Raw genomic sequence first — 14,768 nt, forward strand, 5'->3', positions numbered from 1 at the left:
GGACTCTGCTCACCATGAAATAGTAACTCACTTCTCCCTAGGTTACATTTCCATGGACTATAGGGCATAGCTGAGTGAAGCTAAAGGGAAGAGTGGAAGGAGCAATGCTGGCTCCAGGTTCTTAAGGGCCCTTGCGCAAAACACGTTCAATGGACTCCTCCCTCAGTAAGTCTGTCCTCTCACCGCCACTGTCAGCAGCTGCTATTGCTCCTCCTCCCCCCCATTGCTAGCACTTGTTCGCTTGACAGGCAGAGAGCCAATGAGCAGGTAGACAGCGGCATCGTCTGCTCCTCCTCACCAAAGAAGGTTGCCTGGGCCAAAGAGAGAGGCAGGTGAACAAGCAGCTTGCCACAGGGAAGAGGAGGCGCAACTCCAGGGGGCTCCTGTCAGTGGGGCCCTAGTGGGGCTTGGGCCCTCAGCAGGTACCTGATCACGCCTACCCTTGATGCTGGCCCTGGGAAGGAGGCAGAGGACTGTGGAAAGGGGAGGGGGCAAAAAATGGAGGACAGGGGAAGAAGGCAGAGGCACGGAGACAGCACCGTAGGTAGTGAAAAGCTGAGGAAAGGGGTAGCCGACGCAGCTGACAGAGGACCAAAGGAGGAAGGAGGCTAACAGAGGCTGACTAGCAAGTCCTGAGGAAGAAAAAGGTGAAGCTAATTCTGCGAGGACTAGGAACAGAAGCTGAAGTGTACTTGCCAGCCCACATAGCGACAGCCTTTCTTTAGTGCCAAGTGTCCTTACACAATGCCACTGTTTCATGGGCATTCTTCTAGCTTGCAAGAACATTTCACTGCTATTGGAAACAATATCTGAGTACCAGGTGTTTTGTAAGTCTAGCTTAATTATCTGTTGTTTTTGTTTAATGAATTCTCCTGTCTTGACACTTCGATCTGACACATATTACAAAGCTTGAGCAGACAGGTACTAGATAAAATCTTTTAACAAGATGACACAGATGTTATGTGGCGATTAGATTTATTCAAAGCCTCCATTAGAACGTTATATTGACACTGTTTCCCTGGAAATCACAAATATCAGCTGCACCATAATAACCTCTCTCTCATACAGGTACATCCATTTTGTGTTCTAACAGCTGACAGAGAGAGTTAGGCTTTTAAAGGTCTGTCTGTCTGTCTATCTATCTATGTAGACAAACATAATAAATAAACAACATAGAGCTAGTAGCAAAGCCTGGTTTATACAGGAAACTAGCAAAACAATTGCTGCAACGTTTACAGTAAAATTTGTCACGTAGAACAACTTGTCAATGTGGTTTAAAGTTATTAAGGCCTACCTATTCTGACGGTGTCCCTTTAAGCACAGTGAGAGCACAGAGGCTTATGAAACAGTAGAAGGTCACAAACACCCCAATCCCTGATACACTTACTTTGAAGCAACTCCTGTTGATTTCAATTCACCCTAGTTCCAACTAAGAATGGTGAAGATTGCCGGTCTATGCTCCAGATCTAAACATGTTATTTAGAAGTAAGTTCTTATGAAATTAAGAGAGTGAAAGAGAGTCCTATTGAAATCAATGTTTTGGGGACAGGAGCCCAGTAACGTGTATTTGTTTCTTGGCAGTATATTGCGAAGCCCATTAACAGCACAATCTTATGCATGCTTATTCAGAAGTCAGTCAAACCAACTGGTCAATTGGATTTACTCCCAGGTAATATATATATAGGATTGCAGCCTTAGGCTGTTTAGAATGTATAAAAAAAATAGCGACACACAGATACACTTACTCATTTTCTCTCCCTCCTGGGGGCTTACAGGTACATATTGCTAAGAATCAAAGCTCAAAGAAGTACATTATGCACTGCTTAAAAATGGTACTATTGATATTTATATGTAGAAACTTTTTTTGTTGTTCTTGTAGAAACACAAAATCCACTGACTGGACATTCCGCGATTTCCTTATTTTGTTTTATTTTTAGCTGCATCATGCTGTAAAGCTAAATGTCATGAAAAAGAAATTGTGAAGAAGCATAAAATATTTGTTTTAGGTACTTTTAGACAGGTTATGTACTTTCTGTGAGGTGTGTGTGTGTTTGTGTAGGGATGTTTGTATCAAGATAATCTAAATTTGGTGCTGATAAAAGTTAAATACTGTGTCAGGAGATGATTAGGGTGACCTGAAAAAAAGGAAGGCAGGGCTCCTGGACACTATAACAGCTGAGTAAAAGAGGCAATGTTGGTCTGTGCAACTTGTGATGCAGGCATGTGAAAATAATTTTGTGAAAAATGTTTAAAGTAACAAAGGTTTTAATTTTCACTTTGTCAGCATAGGTATGACTCTTCTTTAAAGAGTCTGCACCAGGGGTGGGCATCCTGGTACCCTCCAAATATTTCTGACTACAACTTTGATCATCCCCAGCCAGCAATGGCCAACAGTCAGGCATTATGGGAGTTGTAGTCCAAAACCCCTAGTATCCTTGTTCCTTCTTCCTAACTCTTCTCACTGGGACAAGCACCTAAAGTATGCTACTGCACAACCCTTTGGATGTCTACTCAGAAGTATGTCCCACTGAGTTCAATGGGGCTTACTCCCAGGTAAATGGGTATAGAATTGTAATTTTGATGGTATTGGTGTAATTTTAAAACAGGAACTGTAGCCTGTGTGTCAACAAGATCTATATCGCTCTGGTTAATTGGCCAAAAACAATTGCAAAGCATGACTGTCATAAGCAAATACTGAACCTGCTACTTCCACCTATACATAGTAGGGATATGGCAGGCAGCTGCGGAGGGAGAGATAAGAGGGCAGAGGGCTGCTCTTGGTTGGTGGCTGCTTATGGTCCCTGGGCTGCTGAATGAATATTTATCAGGAAGACAAGAGAAATAAATTGAAATGTATTTTAACAGGAAGTATCCCCTTGTTGTATACTATGTTGACAGGAGGTGGGCTGCATATTTATTTTTCTTTCCATCTCTTCTAATGCAAAAGCATCTTCTTGACTGTTGGTTAGGTACTTTTTTTTTTTAGTTCAGGGCTGAGGAGGTGGAAATATTAACAAAATAATTACATGGGTGGAAAGGGAGGGAAATTCTCACCGCGTAACAGTTACCACAGAACTGTATTGCTTAATGCCTCTCTGAGGTTATGGACTTTGTTTTTAAAAGCACAATGGGAAATGAGGAAAGCATGGTTGGATGTCTCTCTGGGTGACCATATTCCAAACTGGACATAGTTTTAAGGTTGCTACTTGGTAAGAATTTCACTCCTAGTTGCCATAACACAAGAATGCAAATCCAGAAAAAATGGTGGTATTGGTGCTAAAGTTTACCTAATTTCCTCTGCATTGTGCTCAATGGGGTTAAAACTGTAGCACCAAGAGCGCAATTTTCAAATGCTGTGTTCTGAAATAATCTCACTCAGTACGAAGAGACTACTTTAGAGCATACAATGTTCCAACAGAAGTGCCTTCAAGACGGAAATATCACAAAGGCCTTGAAAATAGTATTAGGCATAAGACAGGCAGTCTTTATTTATTTATTAAATTTATTAATCGCCCATCTGGCTGGTCACCCAGCCACTCTTGGCGATGTACAAGCACACAATACAACAGTTTAAAACAATAAAATTCTACAATAAAAACATTTTCTAAAATACCCTAACCCACCCGAAATGCCTGCCTGAACAACCACGTTTTTAATGCACAGAGGAAGATCATTAAAGGGGGGAGGCATGGTGGAATTCCCTAGGGAGGGAGTTCCACAGAATGGAGGCCACCAGAGAAGTTCCTCTCCCTTGTCCCCACCAGTCTAGCTGTCCTGGCTGATAGGACAGAGAGAAGGCCGTCCGAGGCTGATCTTGTTAAGTGGCCTGTCTGGTGTTGCTGGAGGCGCTCCTTAAGATAGGCTGGGCCGGAACCATATAGGGTTTTAAAGGTCAAAACCAACACCTTGAATTTGGCCCGGAAAACAACTGGTAACCAGTGCAAATCCTTCACCACTGGAGTGATGTGATCTCGCCAGCGGCTGCCTTTAATCAGGCGAGCTGCCGCGTTCTGTACCAGCTGCAGCTTCCGAACTGTCTTTAAGGGTAACCCCACGTAGAGCGCATTACAGTAGTCTAAATGAGAGGAGACCAGGGCATGTACTACCGATGGGAGCAGATGGTTGGGAAGGAAGAGGCGCAGCCACCGTATCAGATGGAGTTGATACAGTGCTGTCCGGCTCACAGCTGTCTCCAATTCCCAACCCCTCCAGGGGGTCCAGGAGGATACCATTGTCAACGGTATCAAAAGCCGCTGAGAGGTCGAGGAGAACAAGGAAGAAGCATTCACCCCTATCCAGAGCCCTCCTCATATCATCCACCAAGGCAACCAAGGCCGTTTCTGTCCCATGCCCAAGCCTGAAGCCCGACTGAAATGGGTCTAGATAATCGGTTTCTTCCAAGTGTGCCTTCAACTGCATCGCCACCACCCGCTCAATCAACTTGCCCCAAAATGGCAGGTTCAAGACTGGGCGAAAGTTGTTCAGAACTTGGGGATCCAAGGAGGGCTTCTTTAAGAGCGGTCTTATCACTGCCTCCTTGAGGGCTGATGGCATCACTCCCTCCTCAAGGGAGGTGTTCACCACCACCCTGATCCCCTCACCCAGTCTCTCTCTGCAGCTCATGATGAGCCAAGATGGGCAAGGATCAAGTAAGCAGGTGGTCGGCCTTATAGATGAAAGCACCTTCCACTTCATCAGAAGGAAGAAGCTGGAACCAATCCCACAAAACCAGTTTGCCACAGGCCGCCTCTTGCTCACTAACTGTATCCACAACGTGTGGAGTAACGCTCCTAATCCGATCAATTTTATCTGCAAAGTGCCTTACCAAGGCCTCACAGGAGGCCTTAGAATGCTCCAGTGGTTCTGGAGCCACTGGAGCATTCTATAGCCCTTTACAGGGCTATAGCTTTGTTTCGTTCCTCAATTTTCTGACTTGGTGCTGCAGCATGTATTCTGCTTGCTGTTACCCTACTACTGAAATTAGGCCAAGTGTTTGTTACTGTTCTCCCTGGTGGAGATTTTCCTTTTAGGCAATTGATAACTAGATGGCTAAAGTGCAACTCTGGGATTCATGTTAAACCACAAGATGTTTAATTACCCACTATATGGTTTTAAGAAAAAAGGTAGCCCCAAATTATTTGAAAAAATTAAGCGTTGGGGGTCGTATATGTGTGTGTGGGAAGAGAGAGAACAAGAACGATGTTATTCTTCCTCTATAACAGATTGTCTTATGTAAAATCAGATCATGTGGCAACGAGTTCTAAAATGCAGAGCTGTGTTTGGTGAAATTCAGAGGACAAGATACCTTTATGATGAAAATATTCAAAATGACAGTTTGTGATGAAATTCTCAAGAGACACCAAAACTCATGTTTAAAGGATACGGAATACAAAATATATTACTGCATACTGCTTCTGATGTAGCCTCCCTTTCCAGCACAAGTGGGATCTGAAAAACCTGGCTTTTAAAATCTGAGTAAGGAGTTCTACTCATAAAATATTTTTATTTAAACCTCCCCCACACCCCTAACCTCCCCCCCATAAGCTCTCGGTGTCAACATTTTTTTTCATGTCTGCTGAGAAACTCCAGGATATCCCAAGGATTCTGGGGCATGCTGTAGGACACATAATCAATTCACCTGCCACAGAAGGCAGGCCATTTGGGAATCCCCATTGCCACATGTGCACACTAGAACAAACCCATTACTCTCTGATGGCCATACACTGCACAGGAAGGATTGATAGTGGTGAGAAAGCCCCTGGATTCTTTGACCCACGGTTTGAAAACCACTATCGTACTAGATATAGATATAATTCTTTCAGCAGCAAAGTTTGATTCTTGTGCTGCATTATTAAAAGCTTTATCTAGCATGTACTTGCATCTGTTATTGTCATGATTGCCAGATAGTCTGGCTATGCTATGTTGATATAGTCATTGCTGTCAGAAATGTGTGATTCTATGGGCTGAACATCTGGTTATAAGAACATAAGAAGAACCATGCTGGATGAGACCAAGGGTCCATGTAGTCCAACGTTCTGTTCACACAGTGGCCAACCAGCTACCTGTGGAAAAGCCAGAAGTAGGACATCAGTGCAACAGCACCCGCTTGCTCACGTTCCCCAGAAACTGGTGTACAGAGGCATGCTTGTTTATATATGTGTTCCTCCCCTGCCACATCTATAGGAATGAACTTACGAATCTGAAGCACATGATTGAATTTCCACAATCCTTTCCTCCAAAATGCATAAAAGAATCACAGAAATAGGGGTATCAGACTTCCGGTTGGAACCAATGTCACTCTGGTAGCAACCCACGGGCTCTCCATAGGAGCTTTCTTAAACAGCTTTTTGAAAGGTTGAAAAACATTTTCATTTCCCCCCTGGAATTAAAAGGGGGGGGGGCAAGGCAGCGCTGGATAACATCTTGGAGAAAAGTACCCACCATGAGATGGGGGGGGGAGGGGGCTGGATTCCAGGATTATCTCCCCAGAGCTTTACCAACACAAAAAGCTGTTCTGAAACTCCTATTTTATAGGAGAAAACAGGGCTGACGTGTTCCATAATAATATGTGCTTTAAGAAATAACAACTCCTGAGGGATGATTTAAGAAATATTAACAATATTTGAGAACATCTGAGGACCTGCAAGATCTGTTTGAGAGAAACATGACTACACCGAGGGGAAGAAAAGGACTGGCATCACTGCGAACTCCCCCCCATACCTCCTCTGTCAAAAGTTTCGAAAACAGAATATATAGGGGAATTATTTACTCTAATAAAGACTTTATCTTCGCAATTTATGGAGCAAGCCAAAAGGTTGGATTTAATCCAAAATTCCATCACCACCTTGCAAGGAGCTGTGGATCTAATTAATGCGTCATGGCAAAAAATGGAGACGAAAATTAACGAGCCAGAAGACCGAATGGCTGGGAATGAAACTATGACACAAGTATGTTTTAAAAATGTCTATGACAGAATTTCTCAACTGGAGGCCTTCACGCGAAGATCCAATGTACGTATTATTGGGATTAAAAATCTGTCTAATGATGTAAAATTGCCTATTTTGTGGATAAACTTTTGCATGAGATACTCCCTATCCCATCTGATTATTTATGTGATATTGAGAAGGCATTTTGTGTGCCAAATGCTAAAGGGACTGACTATACGATCATAGTCCAATTTGCAAAAGTCTCCACAGAAAATTATATCCTGCAAGAGAGGCAAGAGAGGGTGGAAGCCTTTCCTGGAAACAAGATAAAGTTATGTTATTTCCAGATTACATCAAAGAGGTGGCAAATAAGGCAATTTATCAAAGCAAAAAATATGGCAAAACAAATGAACTCACAATATTATTTAAAATATCCTACTACACTTTGTATTGTGTCTGAAGGTCAGATAAAAAAGTTTCTAAATCATGAAATGGAGGAGGCATGGCTGAATGTAAAAATGTGTGAGATTTCTGCCACAACCCCATGAACTGGAATCTTTAAACACGCTTTGTTAACTGCTTGTGTTTAGTCTACATGATCCAGGCTAGGTCAGAAGATAAATGACTATACATATATTCGTTTATTCTCTTTCATCTTTCTTTTTTTCCCTCGCTTTTCTTTATATTTTTTATTTCAAAATAGATATGGTATGCTGTGTTTAAATTTATTGTTTGAGGGTCATTGTGCACATGCATTTATATATAAAATATATTACTGATTGTCGAAGGTTTAAGTTTTATTATTATATATCACTATATTTCTTCTTCTTATTATTATTATTATTGGCTACTGGGAATGAACTGTAGACCTGTTTCTTTGATATAAGATTGATGATATGATATTGAAATGTAAGGTTGTTTATTAAACTGTAAGATTGTTAAAGTTATAGATATAGTTTTTAAAACAGAATGGCATCGGAGGCTGGAGGGTATTAGAGTTTAAACTTAATTCTTTAAAGGGAAGCGGGAGGGAGGGGGAAAGAATCTTTTTTTTCTTTACTTCCTTTCCTCCTCTTTTCCTTTTTTTTCTTTTTCCTTCTCTGTTTGTTATTCTGTTGTCCTCATCAGAATATTGTATTGCTGGGAAATTGTAGTATTGATCAGGTTGTTGGTATTTTGGGTATTGTTTATTTCATTTATAAAGATAAAATAAATAAAAATATATTCAAAAAAAAGAAATAGGTATCAGACAGATGGATGAATGCATGTAAGACTTGCCTTATTAAAACATCACTTCCTATACATGCTGGCACCTGTATAGGAGGGCGGTTGCCACACCCCATATAGGTAATTGCAACATTTATGAATGAATAAACTGGCCCTACATCAACTTGGATTGAACCTCAGCTGACTTTTGCTGTGTGACACCATCAACTGTACTGTAACATGGTGTTATTTGGGGCATATTCTTACTCCGTATTCATGTTACCTGCTGTTTAGTCATGATGCTCCAAAGAACGGTTGCTTGGAAATAAATTTTGTTGTATTCAGTGGGGCATCATCCCAGGAAAGGCTGCATAGGATAGCAGAGTTAAGGTCATTACAGCCAAAGTGATATTTGTTTGACTCAGACCTGGGTGGGTCTGGCTTAAAGCCCTGCTCAGGCAAAAAGGTCACTGGGTAAACTTGGGCCATCACTCACTCTTAGCCTGGTTTAATATCCTAGCAGGTTTGTTTTAAGGATAAAAATGGGATAATACCATGTATTCCAGCGTGGTGTAGTGGTTAGAGTGTTAGACTAGGATCGAGGCGACCTGGGTTCTAGTCCCTGCTCTACCATGCAGCTCACTGGGTGACGTTGGGCCAGTCACTCTCGGCCTAACCTACCTCACCGGGTTGTAGTGAGGATAAAACGGAGGATCGTGTCACGTTCCTGCCTCCTCCTCCGCGATCAACACTCTCAAAGATACCAGGCTTCAGGGTCACTACTTTATTAGTTAACAACTAGGTATTTTACAAATGCAAATTCTAGGAAACTCTCAGGCTACAAAGGAAACAGCTACTCTACACAATTATGAATACCAATAGAGGAGCCGAAGAGGAAGTTAGAGAAGTGGCTGGCAGTTTGAACAAGAACTTCTCAGCCAGACTAGCTTAGGGGGGGGATATCCCTCCCTTACAGTTGCTCCCTCCTACATAGGCTACCATGCATAGCCAACCTGGAGGAGCAGCTGAGCTCTGCCTCTAACTTTTCCCACTTCGCTTTGTGACTGACCCTAGCATCCCTCAAGTCACGCCCCTCACTCTCCTCCTCCTCCTCCAGAACCTGGGTTCTCATGGAGGAGGAAAGGAGGGGCCCCCCAGGCCGAGCCATCTGTGTGCCAAGGTCTGGAGAAGAAGGCCTTGCCATATCTGAGCTCACTAAGGAGGGAGCCTCCCCTGTTCTGGCTGTTCCCATTCTGAATCTGAGCTGCTAGCTATCTCCACACGCTCAGATTCATTCCTGACAGATCGTATACACCACTTTGGGCTCCTTGGAGGAAAAGTAGGGTATAAATTTAACAAATAAATATTTTCTAACCTTGGAGAAAGGGCAGAACACAAATGTAACAATTACGGTCAAGGTCTATGGCTATTTGTCCCTATTGATAATAGCCATCCTCAAGAGGTCAAGCTTGAGAACATTTACCTGGTCTGACTCGGGAGCTGCTCAGAGCGTTTTGACAGGAGTGTTTGGAATGTTCTTGTGAAGTTGGCTTGGTTTAGGGACCCCTGTTCTCAAGGCACTGCCTTTGGGACCAGCACTCTCCGTGTTTCCTTGCAGCTGTATTCCCAGAATAGCGGCTCAACCTGTACATTTATTTTAAAAACACCAAAAACAGATTGCTATAGACACATCAGAAATCTCCAGGGCTGTTTCCTCGAAAGGGATCTGGCCTTTAAATGCCTGTCTTGAATATCCCACAGTGTTACTTGCTCTTGAATTTTCTTGCCTTCTGAAGAACACTCCGTTTCTTCTTCTTTTTGCCCAGGAGGTTCCGGAGAGTTTGCAAAAGACAAAATGAAAACAAAATATGCATTAAAAATGCAAACGTCGGAAGAGTAGATTGCAATCTGTTGTAGAGCACCTACATAAAGAAGCAAATATGCAGGCTACATGCAGAAAGTGGGGGGCAGGGGGACTGCCTCCCCTCTCCCAAACACAGTGATCTTGGATGTCTAAAAAAGGATTCAGCTGAAGTCTTTGGAAACAGGTTCTATTGAAAACCATGAAATGGAATTATAAGAAGAGTCCTGCTTTCTCTGGTCAATGGTACATCTAGTCCAGCATTCAGTTTCCATCACTGGCCACTAAATGCCTTGGGAAGTTTACAGACAAGACATGAAGACAGCCAGTTCTCCACTATTCTTTGTTAACAGCATCTGGTATTCAAGGGCATACTGCATTATGTAAATGTGCTTAGAATCAGGGATACGACCCAAATTGAAATATCCACAAAGTCTGGGGATATGTAAGTATGACTTTCTGTTTTTGTTTGGCTCGAAAAGAGGCAGTGTTCAACATATTTACTTTGTTTAGAAAATCCATATACAGCTATCTAAATAAAAATGCTCAGTCAAGAAATCATCCAAAACAATTTAAACACAAAATGAAACCAGACCTTAAAACTTATAAATAAGCCCACAGACGTTATTAGTCTGCAACATTTTTAACTAGCCTACTGGGGGCTGGCCAAAATGGCACCTATGCTGGGCATGCAAGAGGAGGTTTCCCTTCTCTAGTTTCTATGCTGGGCACAGAGGAGGGATAGAGCACAATATTCCTTATCTGTTGCCTTCTCACTTGCCTGCATGCAGTTCTGGTCACCTATGGCGATCAGGCTAGTGATTAAATTCAAGGCTAAGCTAAAAGTAAAGCTTAAAAGTTGGGCTTAGGGGGATGGAGTTGTCAGGGTTTATGCCAGGATTTGTTTTGACCCACAGTGGCTTGCTTCTAGTTCTAGAGCAGAGCAGTGGTTTTCAAACTTTCCATGTCAACCCAGTGAGGTGGAACACTCTCTTCGATGGGTGCAATGAAGCAGAAGATGGAAAAGATAGGAAATGGGAGAGGGTATACTCTAGAGAGGTGAAATAATGGGAAGAGTGAATATCAGGGATTATTTCTGTGGAGATGTTTAATTCCATTTGACGATTTAGCTATACAAGTGGGTGCTGCAACAAAATGTTGCAGTGTGGAATGCTCCTATTTAGGGAGCCAGCCAGCCCACCCATCAGGCCCTATTCTATGGTACTCCATTTCACACATGTCCCCACCACCCAGTTTTCTGTTTTTTTCCCTGTCCAACAGTCAGTCAGCCATGAGAAGTCAGTATGCTCACTACACATTGAGCTGTTTGGGGTTTTCTGTGCCCTTTAGGGCATAATCCTATGTATTATTAGACAGAAAGAAGTCCTACAACTCCCAGCACTCCCCAGCAAGCATGGTCGGCTGGGGAATGCTAGGTGTGTGGGACGTTTTTCTGTCTAAAAATGCATAGGATTATGCCCTAAGAGGGTTCCCCCACCCCTAAATATTTTTTGTACTTGTGCAAACCTTGAGATCCCCACAAGCCTGCTAATGCCTCCCTCTTTTGTGTGGATGATGCTCTTTTGGCCTATATAAGGAGTCACATTTGGAGAATGAGTTTGCTATTAGTAAATATACAAGTAGGGCCTGCAACAAAATGTTGCAGTGTGGAGTGCTTCAGTTCACAGCTCTAACCAGCCAGCCATACCTTCTTCCAGAATACTCAATTCCACTCTCCCTCCCTGCTCCTGGTGTCCCTGGACCTCTCAACAGTCAACCAGCATTCTGTGCCCACTGAGCATGCTGTCAGCTGATGCCTCCATTTTGTACACAGGTGGTGCTGTTTTGGCTACAAAAGGATCCACACTCAAAGATCAAAGTTGTTGTTAGTTTATAGGATGCAATGTAAATAAGCATTTTTTGCAAACTGTCCCAAGTCTTTGGGATACAGAGGAGTAAGTAATCAAGGTAAATAACGGCACACAACTTCTGGAAAGATGTAAATAATAATCTTATATTGCTTTACGCTGTACCTTGAGGTTTTAATTTTCGAACCACCCAGAGAACTTCAGCTATGGGGCAGTATAGAAATGTAATAAATAAATAAAGTATATTCTATCTCACTGTTCCCCTAAGGAGATCAGGGGGGCATGCATGGTTCCCCTCCCTCCTTTATCCTCACAAGAACGCTGTGAAGTAGGTTGGCCACAGATAGTGACTGTCCCAGGATTGCAGGGGTGAACTTCATAGCTGACTGGGGATTTGAAGCTGAGTCTTCCCAACAGTAGTCCTACGCTTCTCTAACCATTACACCACACTCTTTGTAGAAAGAATAACCCTTTTATCTTTCTATTCCTTCCCCCATCTCCCCCCCCAACTGTCCCAATGAGTTATTAAAAGCCCCTTAAAAAAAACACCCTTATGATTGATGTCTGCCTGAAAAACTGTGTTGAACCATATGGAAGCCAAATTGTTTCTATGGGTTGAAATACAGATCACTTTAAAAGTGCAACCCTATGCATATTTAAAGTTCAGTAGAGTTCAACACCACTGTGTTCAGTAGGATTTACTCCCATTTAAGTGTGCATAGGATTGTAGCCTAAGAGTGCAATCCAATACATATGTGGGAGGGGGGAAAGCTTACAATTCCCAGCATGCCCGAGCCAGAACCCTAGCGTGCAGTAGATCCGGAATGGGGCCCATACACCCACAGTATTGTAAAAACGAAGTCCTAGCTGGCTGGAGGGATGCTGGGAGATGCAGGACTTCTCTCTCTCTAAACAACCATAGGCTTGCGCCTAAATGTGAGGCTCGCAGCTACGCGGCCTTTTCGTTTTTACTCTACAGTAGGCGCAAGGGCCCCAATCCGGATCTACCCCACGCTAGGGCCCGATCCGTACCTGGGCCCCTGGGCCGACCCTAGAGAGAAAAAAAAAGGCGCCGTAGCTGCTAAACTCACCTTTAAAGTCGTGTCTGTTTTGGCTCCACGAGCCGAAAGTTCTCCCTCCCTCCCGAAGGCCTCCTCGTTCTTTTTGGGGACACTTTTCTTGGCAGGAGGAGACTTGTTTACAGGGCTGCAAATGCCACGGCGCGCAGGGGCACGACTCCCACTCGGAGGGCAGCTTCCAAACGGAGCGCTTCTCTCTGCCCTAACACGTGTGGAGGGGAGGGGAGGGGAGCAGCCTCCTCTAGACCCCCCCACCCTTCTTTCCCACGACATTACGGGAACCTGCTTCTGTGCTAATGCAGACAGGCCTGGCGGCGGCGCGAAGGAGCGTCCGAGTCCGCTGGCTCTGGTCCCCTGTGAGCCGTCGCGGGTTCCTTGGCTCTGCCCCGGGAGGAAAAGCTCGCCTTGTTGCGTTGCCGGCTTGAAAAAACAAGCAGGCCTGGCGGCTGCCTAGGCGGCGCGGGCGGACAAGCAGCGAGGCAAGGGCGACGCGGCTCAGATTTGTGCCGGGGGCGGGAGGCGGAGGAGACCTTCGCCCGCAGCCGGGGAAGGGAGCGCCTCCACGCGAAGAGCCGGAGACAGGCCGGGGGCGGGGCTGGCTTCCGAAGTCGCCTCCGCGCTCCCGGCCGCGGCTGCATCTGGGCCTAGTGGCGCGGGGCGTCCTCCTGGCGGGATCTCCGCCTGGCTGCGCCCAGGCTCCGGCGCCAGAGCGGAGCAGCCGGGCTGCTCTGCGAAGAAGGGCGCCGCCGCTCTCCCTCTCGCCGCCGGGCCGAGGAGGAGCCTGCGCGCCGCCGCCCCCTCGCACTGCCGCTGGGGCGGCGAGCGCCCGGGAAGCCCGCGGGTGGCTGCGCGCCAGCGGCAGGGGAGCCGGTCCCAGGCTGCAGGGCGATGCTGGCTCCTCCCCGCTCTTCTAGCCCAGGCGCTGGGAGAGCCTCTTGGGCAAAGCGGCGCCGGCGTGGCTGAGCTGGGCTGGGCGCCTGGATCGGAGGGGCACGGTGTCGGCCGCGGAACGGTAAGTGCGTGTGTATGTGGGGATCGGCCTTGCTTTCTGAACCCCCTTCGGCCCGCTTGCGGTTCTTCGATTGCTCAGGTAGGGACATCAGAGCCGGGACGGATCGCTGCAGGGAATCGCTCCTTCCACGCCTCAGACCAAGAACCTGCTGTGAATGGCGGGGCTAATGTTACAGGCTGAAAGGCGACAATGCCTCCGATCATGTGCAGAGTGCTTGGCCCTCGATGAGTAAAAACGGCCAGTGCAGCTGCAGGCCCGGAATTCTGGAGGATTTGAGTCCCTCGTTCCTTTATGTGGAAACTAACCCACAGGTTTTCAGCCGTAGTGATAGAGAGGAGGATGGGAGAACTGTAGGCCCTGCCTCCGGTGTTGAATGTGACATGAACCAGCAACTACCTGAACCTTAGCTCTAGTACCTGTTTTCATTCCAGAGATCAGCCCTGGGATATGGGATGTAATAACGAACTGGAAAGTTCATTGAGCATGTGCTGATGCCGTCCCAACTATCCCCCTCATATCTGGGCTTGGGGAAAGGGCTTACTACCTGTAGGGCATTAATTTCGAACTGATGATTCTTAGCACTTCTCATTTTAGAAATAAGCACTTCAGCTCTCTCCCCCCCAACCAACACTTTTGAGAGCCGCCTTAATATAATGCTATAACGTTATAGTGAACAATGCAAAGGAGGTTGATTATGCTATCTTTGTTTTGTGAAGGAGGCTTTTTGGACTCTACCCACATCAGTTGTCTGACTGTTCTTTCTGAATACCAGTTTGTACATAGTGAGTAGTCAGGTGTATTTGTTGGTGTTATTAT

The 14,768-nt window shown here is 45.1% G+C and overlaps 1 protein-coding gene and 1 long non-coding RNA gene across 5 annotated transcripts in view; one reads left to right on the forward strand and one right to left on the reverse strand.

Moving 5' to 3' along the window:
* LOC146358429 (uncharacterized) lies at positions 1-13,847 on the reverse strand. The gene is made up of 3 exons (XR_014784487.1): positions 12,953-13,847; positions 9,616-9,946; positions 1-6,062 (listed from the first exon to the last, which is right to left on the reverse strand). It is a non-coding gene; the product is annotated as an uncharacterized LOC146358429 (long non-coding RNA).
* Positions 13,283-14,768, forward strand: part of GPD2 (glycerol-3-phosphate dehydrogenase 2) — a 102,429-nt gene continuing 100,943 nt past the window's right edge. For 2 of the 4 annotated variants that reach the window (XM_084811060.1, XM_084811050.1), the window contains exon 1: positions 13,284-13,952. The gene's annotated coding sequence lies outside the window, so the exon portion shown is untranslated. Of the gene's footprint in view, positions 13,953-14,768 lie in introns of all 4 variants that reach the window. The other 2 variants (XM_084811068.1, XM_084811086.1) reach the window with 2 other exon arrangements.

This window comes from Heloderma suspectum, chromosome 1 (assembly GCF_057233095.1).
Source record: "Heloderma suspectum isolate Gila_16-S chromosome 1, 16-S_ref, whole genome shotgun sequence".
NCBI classification, from domain to species: Eukaryota; Metazoa; Chordata; class Lepidosauria; order Squamata; family Helodermatidae; genus Heloderma; species Heloderma suspectum.